The 8,259-nt window shown below is 37.4% G+C and overlaps 1 protein-coding gene across 2 annotated transcripts in view; it reads right to left on the reverse strand.

The window, feature by feature from the left end:
- Window positions 1-8,259, reverse strand: part of LOC139962880 (glutamate receptor ionotropic, kainate 2-like) — a 111,191-nt gene that overhangs the window by 81,587 nt on the left and 21,345 nt on the right. The window contains exon 1 of one of the 2 annotated variants that reach the window (XM_071963262.1): window positions 345-1,095. The exons of the other annotated variant lie outside the window; for it this stretch is intronic. The gene's annotated coding sequence lies outside the window, so the exon portion shown is untranslated. Of the gene's footprint in view, window positions 1-344; window positions 1,096-8,259 lie in introns of those variants that run through there. 2 annotated transcript variants of the gene reach the window in all.

The following is an 8,259-nucleotide window of genomic DNA, read 5'->3' on the forward strand; positions in this document are numbered from 1 at the left end:
AGATGTCACGTGTCACTATTCCCTGTGGAAACTGCAAGTTTGCACACAAGTCCATTTCTGTTAAATTATTTTGTATACAGATTTTAGAGGATTATTTTTTAATGTTATGAAAATATCTTCTTATTCATTGTTGGGCAACCTTCCTATAGGTATAACATTAGTCACATGTTTTGGGGTTTCTTTTAAACGTTATATATTTTTACTAACGTTTCTTTTCTTGTATTAATTCATCTACAAACTAAGTAAAACTCCTTACATATTTATTCTCTTTTGAAAGAAGGAACAGAATCGAGGTATACGAGAAGGGATGATTTTTGAATCGGTAGAAATAAGAAAACACTTACCTTAAGTAAACTGTTATAAATATATATGAACTATATATATATATATATATATATATATATATATATGTTTGTATGTTGTTCACTTGTTAATTTGTGGTCTTCTTAACACGTCCTATGTCCATCTCAAAAGAGAAAATTCAGTATTGGTCCAATTTTTCATTGTCTCATTCTCAAATAAAATAATGACTATTTACAATGGTTCTAAATATGTGTCTCCGCAACCCTCTTTATATCTCTCTCCACCTCTCGTCTCCTCTTATTTTATACCTCCTCTTTCACTCTCTGCCTCTCTCTCTCCCTCTGTGGTGGTTATATATACATATATCAAACAGTTATAACGTGTAAAACTCCAGTCACGTAAAAAGAACTGTTGATCGATCTACAGTATATCACCGAGTTTCTTTTTTGAATCCGAAATGATCCCAAACCGCAATCGTTAACGCTGAGTCAAAGTTGTCCCCGTTGTAAAAGGTATACCTTTTCAAGTTGTAAACTGCATCACCTCAATTAAAAAGAAACCGAATCAAATGAGCTTCTTTGGCATGAAGCATCGGACCTGTTTCTGAGAGGATATTTCCTTTATCTCCTTAAATCCGTTACTTCTTATATACCTCTTCTTAAGTTCTCTTCATCTTTGATATCCAGTAAAAAAAGAAACCGATACAACGCTATAGTGCAGTTTTAAAAAGCCTCCACAGATTATATCGTTCGATAGATCTTTATCCGACTAGTTCCATTGCAAAAGTGATATATGAATGAAAGGGTTATATTGATTGAACGAATCAACGTATAGGGCTATGAATATTCAATAGGTATGACATCACAGAATGTTTTGAACTCCTCAGCCACTAAGAGAAAAGGAACTATGCAGAACCAATTGGAATAAGATTAACAGCAAGAATGCTTCGCCAATGTTGGTTGGATCGAGTCAGACGGTGCATGTTTGTATTTTTACATGTCGTTACGGGTAGACTATATTTAACTAATCACGTTTGGAGGGAAATTATCTGTAAGTCGGTTGGAGTTTAAATTGATAAGTTTTTCATTTTGTTATAGAAGAAGACAGCGTAAAATATACCAGTTAAAGTGAAGCAAAAAGATAAGAAAACGAGACCTGTCTAGCAATTTGATATTACAAATTTAACTAATAACTTTTGAGGGAAATTATTTGTGAGTCGGTATATACGACTTTACTGCATAAGTTTGTAATAAAATGCAGCGTAAAAATTTACTTTTCAGCTAAAAGTGAAGTGAAAATAATAAATATGTAAAACCTTGTCCAGCATTTTGAATGCGTGTTGGGGGAAGGGGGAATTCTGTACGTATGGGCGGTTCTTACGGCGTTGGGGAGGCTTTGCGTGGTACGTCGGGACTTGAGCCGGTGAGCAGCCCTTGCGTGGCTTAAAGAGGATTGGTCGTTTTATTTGCGTGGAAGGAGACGAGGGGTGTGGGCTGGGGGGGGGGGGGTGCTGAGGACTAGCAGATGTTTCTTGATGATCATTTTTTGTCTGTGAGAATCTTTCTTGAGTTCTCAGTGCTGTTTTAGCCGTGACGTTCTGGTTTACGTAAACAAACAAAAATACTGAATTTCCATTTATAAACATGATCACGTATAGTATAAATTCCCTTTGGAAAGGGACTCGCGATACACATTTAAGGTAACATAGTCATGCTCACGAGGTTAAAGTCTCGATGTGAGGGGGATGGGGGCTGGGGAGGCTGGGGGTTGAGAGTGGATCAGGTAACCCGTCTGATTTTCGTGCCTATATATAGGGTCTCTCTTGGTTGAGTTTTTCTTAAAAAAGTATCATATATACAAGACAGATTGTTTACATGGACACAATTAAAACATAATAACAAATAAATATAAGGAATGTAACATCTCACACTCAATAAAAAACAAGATTGAGAGAGGAAGATTATTTTTCTGAATGAAATGATTTTTTTTATCATACAATATACATTAGTAAATGTTATTATGGTGACCGCGGCCATTTTCTGGATTTCTTAAATTTGAAAATACCGTGTATACGAGACTTCCACTTCCATTCTTACCCTTCTGTGATGGAATAGGAAAGCTTCTAAATCACTTGAACTTTAAACTGTAAAAGCTTTACGGAGAGGGGGGAAGGGGTGGGGAGGGGTGAGGAGTGGTGGGGAGGGGTGGGGGGATCCAGACATTTAACCAGCGCCATATCCCAAGACCAACTTTACTTTAAAACAACCAGATACTGCACTGGGACTACCCAGCTATAGCATTGATCAACTTAACAGAAGTCGGGATCTTGGGTTTGAAGGGGGGGGGGGGTGGGCGGGGTAGGGCTGGTATATCTTTTCCCCTTTTTTTCGTTCCTTCTTAACTTACTTCACCAGTTTGCCCTTTATGTGTGTCGGTCTGTATATTTCTCAACAGTCCTAGAACGCTCAACGCATAGTAAGAAAACCTAAACGTTATTTTACTTCTTCGTCATCCAAAGTATAGGCCATATTCAATATTCAACTGCGCAATGTTATGATTCACTGCCTTTATACCGCCCTTGGTTGAGATAGCGTTCTATGTAACCGAGTTGTTTTTGTTAGGACTATAGCCCTACACGTGTGGCTGTTACAAGCTCTGTTGTGCGTATCCTGTTAGAAGAAGTAGTTTGGAAAACATGCTGGTAAGATAGTTTATATGCTATAGTCCGGTTTAGATATGACTATATACTTCAAAATGAAAAGCATCACGCGAGAGGTATATTGATAACAACAAATCGACGTTATATCATACGTGAGCTATTCAAAATCAATTTCATATCAATTGCCATTGACAATTAATAATGTAAGGTTTCAACAATCGGTCAAGTTACCTTGTAATGCATTTTCATTGCGTTGTATTGTATTTGCATAGCACTGCACTGTAGTGCATTACATTACATCACATTGCATGACATTTCATACATCGCACTGCACAGCACTGTATTTGCCTTATATTACATTACACTGTGATGCATTCATTGTATTCTATTGTGTTGCATACGATGTATTGCATTGACTTGCATGACATGACATTTGTATCACACTGCACTGCTTGCAGTGTATTACATTGTGTTACGTTGCTTTGTGTTGTATTGCATTACACTACGTTGTGCTGCTTTGAGTTGTATATTACTTTACATTACATCGCCTTGCATTGGTTGCTTTGTTTTCTATCAGTCGGGTTCATACGTCTTTGGTATTGTTTTTGAAATGGATTTATAATTAAAAACGAAACAGCTATTAAGAGGATGATTTTCTGCCGAAACAGAGATTTTCTAAAATCGCCCGGTTGCCTCTCGTTACCATTATTCCGTCTTCTCGTCAAATACACTCACGTGACTTGAATAATGTTCTGTATCACTTCTATAAAGTTTTTTCCTTTCAAAACTGAATCGATATCAATCACTACTAGGAATATGCTGAGATAAGTAATAACCATAATGAATAAAGATCAAATTGCTGTATGCAAATTAGGTTAAGCTACAAAAAAATGAGGCCATTTTACCTCAATAAATGGGTGCAAACCAGGCTGCCACTACTTTGTGGTGTAGTCTCAGGTTCCCCACACAGAGTATCATGGAGATATCCTGCCATGAAGGCAAATCGTCATTTCTCTCAAAAAGAGGGAAAACATTTCACCACTTTAAGAGGTAAAATTGAGTTTACCCCTAAATGTGGTGACAACAGAAGTTGCATCTTAAAGAGCAGGGTAAAACTCTTCCTTGCCTTATATTGAGGAAGACTTTGGATTTCCTCTAAAACACAACTAATGTATCACACCAAAATAAAGGAAAAGTCTATTTTTTCACATACATATATATATATATGGAGGCTGGAAGACTTTGGTAGATTTTGTATAACACATCAGCTGACTGAGTTACGAAGCCTTCATTCTTATGAAAAATGTGAAAATGATTAGCTAACTTTATCGAATCTTTTGATAAACTTTGATCAAGCTGGACTCAGTGTCTTGGTGTATTTGCATGGTTTTGCAAGTGACGTAAAGAGGTAAACGCTTCTCATTGGTCAACGTCCGTGACGTTTAAAGAGCTCATTGGCTAATAAGTTTCCACTGCCTGAGGGAAAACATTCTCCACCAAATGCAACTAAAGGAAACTCATTTTCGTAGGAAAAGTTTAATATACTCCCCAGGTCGTGGGTTAATTCTGCCGCCAAAATTGGTGTAAAGTTCCCCCGTATTTTTTACAATTTATGTACATTGAGCATCTGTTATAAAAACGTTATATGGCTATATAGGATAAGATAAGTTGATGTTTTGTTTTGTTTCTCAAGATTTTTCAACATCTGCTGTGTTGACACGAATTCAGTTCGAACCAGTTTCCATTTAAGATTTTTTGATAGCGAGGGAGAAAATTAAGCTGCAGCCTAATAGCTTTTAGAGAATTTCTAGGCAGGGTTAACTAGTAACCAAAAAACGACTTTTACAAGTATTTATTTACTGCGGTTTAAGAAAATGGTGACAGGACGTTTTCCAGGAAGTCAAGTCGACTCTTGAGTCAATCCACTGTGGAATACGTTTAAACTCTCTTTCACCCCGTTTTGAACATAGCCTGTCATATTATTAGCTATTAACAATCTGACGGTTTGAAACAATAAACCCACTAATTACGAGGTAACGAAGGATTTGTAATTTGGGCGGAGAGAGAAGATACTTTAATTTTTTAATAGGTTAATACCGTTAGTCTAGGGAGGGGACTACGAAAAGAAAAAAGAAGCAAGTCATTTAACTTCATATATTACATATATACTTGTACAAGACTTGTGGGGCTTATAGATAGGGTCAAAGGGAGAGTCCCTTGTGTAAATTTATTCTTTATCTGTCTAGGGATATTTTGAGAGAAAAAAATCCCGGGAAACAATTTAACAAGTATCGAACCTCTGCTGTCTCTCAGTGTAAAACCCAACAAAACTAAACAAAAGATAAAGATATCATATATAAATGTTGTTGTTTAAATACACACCTAACTTTTCTATATGTTCACATAATTATGTAAATACTCGGTTATTTCGTGGAAATAACAGAGGGAGGGGGCGGGGGGGGGGGGGGAGGAGGAGGGACGAAATGAAATCGAATGTTTACAAAATTCTATGTAGTGCAAGTAACTTGACCTGTTTATAGACTTACGATTCGCGAATTTACGTAAATTTTGGATTGGTCTATGTAGTTAAGAACATTTTAATATAGAGTTTAGGGAGGAGGAGAAGGGGCGGGGAGGGGAGGGGTGGGTGGGCAGGGGAGGGGGAGGTATGAGGATTCACTACGATGTAGTGAAGAGTCTCATAATGAGAGATTTGAGTGAGGTGTGTCTATTGCGGTACGACTAAAGGTATTTTACAAATGTTCATATTTTGAACGAAATGAACGAAAAACAACTTACCAGACAGTTATATTTCGAATTAAGAGCTTAAATGAAGAAACTATTTACACTAACAAACCAGGGTACCCTACTGAACAAATATCACTTTGAGCAAAGAGTCTTGCAAACTATAAATTAAATCGTAAAAGCCATTAATTAAAGACAATAACATTTGAACCCATTTCACACCTGCTTTGTTTGACCTTCAATTATATATCTGTTGATCGATTCTACGATCTTCTTCTTTGTTTTAAAATTGATGTTATTAATTAAGATTAATAAGCTTTTAATTGAGTTGTTTTGAACGCCAAACTGGTAATTAATTGTCTGAAAATATTACGACAACTGTAGTTCTCGTTTTTGCGTTTCATAACAACGTTTGGACAAGAGCCTGCATGGGGTCGTGTTTATTTCCTTCAAACAATATACCAATCAATCGATCTATGTATCAATCTATCAATCAATTAATACATCAATATACTTAATTATCTATTGATTGATGAATTGATTAAATAATTGATTACATAAGAATCAAGGTTGGTCTTTTCTCATTTTGTTTTTGTAATTTCATGCTTATATTTGTTTCTTCGTTTCAGACTGATATTGTAAAATATGAAACTGACAAAAATCTGAAATACATGTGTTCAACTTGAAATAATATCTAATCAAAATAACCATTTCACCCTTGCGTTCTATTTGCAAATCATGCTGATGGCCTAACGGAAACATAGACATTATGAGTGCTAGTGCCCATCGGAGTTTGCACCCCATCCCCTCATTGAGCCCACTATACACCGACCCTAAAGCGGCCTCTGAATAAGAAATAACAAATTAGAGTAAACACATCATCTGAGCTATTATCTTCCCTTTATTTTAATTTGAGTCAATGATTCTCCTTTTAAAAGCTGATTTGACCTTGTAAACTCATTGCACTTTTTGTAAAACCGTTCTTGGATCATCTTCAGAGAGACAAAAAAATGTATATATATATTTATTAATATCAATGCGTTCACCATTACATATACCCATCTGTTAAAACAATCAAATGGTATAGGTTTGCCCGAATGACTAAATTCCGCCCTTCGTAATCTATCTTGTCAGTTTCAGGTTAATATGGTGTCGATGTGTTAGGTCACGTGGTCGGTAATGTATCACGTGACGGCGTATAGCGTACCCTGCGGTGCATAACTGGAATTACCCAGTTGAGTGTGTACTAACGTTATCAACGAAGCGGTAAAGACATTTTTTTTTTAATATTTCTTTTATTTCTCACGGATGGAGGTATGTTATTATTAAATGTATGTTTTTTGTTCTTAAGTATATATAAAAAGAAAAAAAAAGCAAATTCGAGGCAGTGGCGTAGGAAGGTACTTTTGAGTGGGGGGCTGAAGACTGATGGCCGGCCTGGGGGAGGGGTTTAAGGGGAGGGTGTGTGCCCCTCCCCTTTGGAATTTTTGGGCATTTCCAGGTGGCCTCAGAGATGCAATTTGGTGCAATGTAGCACACTTCAACACCCACTCCATCTTGTAAAAACTTTTGCATTTTCACCTGGCCTTAGATGCAATTTGGTGCTCCAAATGAGATTTTTTTCTCATTTGGAAATGAAAAAAGGGGTTTTCTGACTTGCGAAGCGGGGGGGGGGGGGGGGGAGGCGGAATGATACTTCCGCCCCTCCATATTTTTCACTCGGGGGGGGGGGCTGGCGCCTCCCCAGCCCCCCGGTTCCTACGCCCTTGATTCGAGGTGAGGGGTCGGTGGGGCGGTAGAGTAACCGATGGTATGGACAAGAATGGAGGGAATGGTGACAGTGGGTAAGTTTCTTGGTCAGTAACGTCCAGAGATTAATGTAAGGTTTAATTTCTCGACTTACGAAGAGAGAGTAAATATGGTATGACATTGCGGTTTCCCTTTAATCACATGAGATGGGCATATATGTATATATAAGCCTAGTCATGTTTTACAGAATGGATATAGAATTTACAAGTATCACTGTTCCCGCCAATAACAACTCACAAATCGTGACGTCGATGTGGGGCAGATGCATCACGAACCTTACTTACTTTACATATATCAACGGATCGTCATCATATCTATCATATCTAATTTCACTTTTGGCGTTCCATGATTTCATCCTCATGGAACGCCAAATGTGTAACAAATCTAAAGGAATATTTAGGCGTATAGGTAATGCTGACCGAATTATGTTTCCTTGAATCACTTTCATCTTTTACATTTGTTGGTTTGTTCTCGTTTCGTTTGTCCGTTCTTCCGTCAATCCACGCGTCCGTCTGTCCGTGTCTTTTTACCTTGGTTCTTCGATTAATCTATTTATCGATCGACGTTCGATTGATCCCATTTATTCGATCAATTCTTCGATTGTTCGATGAATCATTGCGTCTATGGTTTTGTGGTTGATTGATGGATAACTTCCGTCAACGATACTTGCTACATTTCTTCCTCTGTTGGCCCCCCTCTTATACCGGGGACTTGATAAACAATTTCCTAACGGGGTAAATAAC

This window comes from Apostichopus japonicus, chromosome 21 (assembly GCF_037975245.1).
Source record: "Apostichopus japonicus isolate 1M-3 chromosome 21, ASM3797524v1, whole genome shotgun sequence".
In the NCBI taxonomy this organism is placed as follows: domain Eukaryota; kingdom Metazoa; phylum Echinodermata; class Holothuroidea; order Aspidochirotida; family Stichopodidae; genus Apostichopus; species Apostichopus japonicus.